We start from the raw sequence: 3,360 nt of genomic DNA on the forward strand, positions 1-3,360 counted from the left end.
TATTTGAGGGAAAAATTGTGTTAGTACTGAGCACTTATAGACATTTTTGCCATATATTTATTCCCTAAGTAATATAGCAAACTATTTACACAGAATTCACATTATCAGGTATTGTAATAATCCAGTATACAAAAGGACATATATATATATATATAATGTGGAAATACTACATCATTTTATATAAGGGACTTCAGTGGATTTTGGTTTCTGTGGATGGTTCTGGAACTAATGTCCTGTGAATACTGAGGGATGACTATATACTGTTTTAAATCTCTAGAATAACTCATCTACTTTGCTCTTTGCTAAAGGAAGTGAGGAAATCACCTTGATTTTTTGACATGGAGATAAGAAAGATAGTTTCTTGCATAACAAATGTAGTTTTCATTGATGGTTTCTTTTCTGTCCATATATGCTACCCATCAGCATGGTAAAGGCAGGAGCAGTAAACCCAGACTTCTCTGCTACATGTTGTCCAGTTAAGAGCTGATTTCAATATGTATCTCCTTGTTTGCTAATAATTGGAAAAGCAATTGTATCATAAGCTTGGACTGGCCAGTGAATACTCAGCCAGGTTCAATTTCAAGTTTCAGCCCTGCTTTTTATAGAGACTATAAAAATAAAGGAAATTAATTAGTTTATGAGTCAAGGTTGACAATGTATGTGTTCACTTGCTGGCAGGCTGTACCTTCTCATATTCCATTCCTTGCTGCATTCCTGAGTTTAAACATGCAAAATGATATGAAAGTTCATCTTATTGTGGGCGTACAGGAAGATCCAGGAATATTGTGGAACAGAGTACTAAGTGAGGGGCTGGGAACAGAAGCGAACAACAGCCCCCAAAATAAATTGTAAGATTATAGCAATTGAAAAATATTGAAACTAGACAGACTAGTGGAAATAGAAATGAGAGTCCAAAAATGAGCCCAAATGGGTAAGTTATTTAGTATAATGGCATTTCAAAAAAGCAAATACTCATTGTTCAGCAGAGATGTTGGGTTCTGGATAGCCATTTGAAAAATATAAATTTGTATTACTTATTCCTTAACTGAAATAAATTGCAGACAACACAAGTAGTGAAGGTAAAACTGAAATTATATAAAAAAAGCTGGGCAAAAACATGATCAATTTAAAAACTTGTCTAAGTATGACCCACAATTTAGAAATCACAAAGGAAAAGACATATATTTGGCTAGTAAGAACATAAACCTTCTGAAGAAAAACATAACCACATTGTTAAAAGTGTTGGGATAAACTCAGAAAAATAACTTCAACAAATGTGGCAAATTACTAATTTCTCTTTTATGTGTGTGAGGCAAATTTTTATTTGTTCATTTCTTGCATTTGAAGTATTCTTCGATGACATCCATGGTCTGAGATTATTGCCATATTCCTTAACCACTACACAACTGCAACCAACAACTTTGTGGGGTTTCCTCTCCCAGTCAGTTTCACGGAGGCCTGCCCATTCCCTAAGTTTCTGGTGTTGTCATCAACCTTTATGAGACTGATTCGGTGTTCAGCACAAAGGGCCTCCACCAGCTTAACACACGTAGGCTCATCACAGATGCAAGCACACCAAGATGGGCTTGGCGCTTGTCTAAGGCTTTGGCAGCTTCATGAATTCCACGTGCTGGGCCGTGGTGAATGAGGGCGGTCTTCAGCACCTCTTGAAAAGCAGTATTAACATCCATTAACACTTCAGCAGCAATGCCTTCCTCAGTCATGACGATGGGTTGTGGGTGAAGCCGAATCTTGAAAGCACCTAGGCCTCTGCCTCCGTGCAACTCTGCAGGGGTAGTGAAAGAGCACTGGTTTCTTTAATGTATAAAGAATGTTTACAAATCAGTAAAAAAGTGAATAACCCAATAGAAAACAATTCAATATCCACAAGCCCCTGAGGGTGAGCTGGGATGGTAGAAGGGGGAGAATTACGCTAGGAAAGGACTTTGAAATAGGTTATTATGTCTAAGGTAAGGCAACTCTACTTCCAGGAATTGGAGAGTAGGAGGGTCATCATTCCTCACTGGAGAACAGTGGCCATAGTCTGTGCTGAGTCTGTATGGCTATTTCTGTATTCTTGGTCTGCTAAGGATCTTCAACAAACAGTTGTTTGCACATAGCTTGTGGGTTGTTTCGCACAAGTGACTTTCCTAGTTGTGACTTGATACTGTGTCCCGCCCCATCTTACTGCCTCATATGGTTTCCCCTCTCCTAGAAGTGCAGTACAAGATATTAATGGTCCAGAGGAACATTGGAAGTAAGGGTGGGAGAAACTGGAAGGTATATGTAGTCAGGCTTGTCTGTAATACAGCACAACCTCCTTTTTTCCCCCCACAAAGGAACCTTTTATTTAATGAGTAAAAATTTCTTAAGTACAACTTTATGAATATAGTGATTCTTCCCACCATACCCTCCCTCCCACCTCGACTCCCACCCCACCCCCTCCTCCCTCTTCTTTTCCCAGTCCCATTCTCCATTAAGATTAATTTTTAATTAACTTTATACTCAGAAGACCAACACTATACTAAGTAAAGATTTCAACAATTTGCACACACACAAAAAACTGTTTGAGAACAAGTTTTTTTTTTTTTTTTTTTGACAGGCAGAGTGGACAGTGAGAGAGAGAGAGACAGAGAGAAAGGTCTTCCTTTGCCGTTGGTTCACCCTCCAATGGCCGCCGCGGCTGGCGCGCTGCGGCCGGAGCACCGCACTGATCCGATGGCAAGAGCCAGGTACTTCTCCTGGTCTCCCATGGGGTGCAGGGCCCAAGGACTTGGGCCACCCTCCACTGCACTCCCTGGCCACAGCAGAGAGCTGGCCTGGAAGAGGGGTAACCGGGACAGAATCCGGTGCCCCGACCGGGACTAGAACCCAGTGTGCCGGCGCCGCAAGGCGGAGGATTAGCCTAGTGAGCTGCGGCGCCGGCCGAGAACAAGTTTTACAGTTAATTCTCATAATACAACTCTTTGAAGACAGAGGTCCTGTATGGGGAGTAAGTACACAGTGACTCCTGTGTTAATTTACCAATTAACGCTCTTATCTGACATCAGTGACCACCTGAGGCTCTTGACATAAGCTACCAAGGCTATGGATACCTTTGGAATTCACAATTTCCTTAAGTATTTAGATAAAGCAATAAGCAAAGTGGAAGTTATCTTCTCCCTTCAGAGAAAAGTACATTGTTTGATGGCCCCTTCTTCTTTATTTATTTATTTTTTTTGACAGGCAGAGTTAGACAGTGAGAGAGAGAGAGACAGGTCTTCCTTTTCCATTGGTTCACCCCGCAATGGCCACTGCGCCACGCTGATCCAAAGCCAGGAGCCAGGTGCTTCTGGTCTCCCATGCGGGTGCAGGGCCCAA

At 41.5% G+C, this 3,360-nt stretch overlaps 1 pseudogene; it reads right to left on the reverse strand.

Annotated features, from left to right (window-relative positions):
• Positions 1-1,321: 1,321 nt before the first annotated feature.
• On the reverse strand, positions 1,322-1,724 carry LOC100339979 (small ribosomal subunit protein eS12 pseudogene; annotated as a pseudogene).
• Between the last annotated feature and the right edge of the window lie 1,636 nt (positions 1,725-3,360).

The sequence above is a fragment of the Oryctolagus cuniculus genome, chromosome 3 (assembly GCF_051225735.1).
Source record: "Oryctolagus cuniculus isolate XC-2025 breed Fujian yellow rabbit chromosome 3, ASM5122573v1, whole genome shotgun sequence".
Taxonomy (NCBI): domain Eukaryota; kingdom Metazoa; phylum Chordata; class Mammalia; order Lagomorpha; family Leporidae; genus Oryctolagus; species Oryctolagus cuniculus.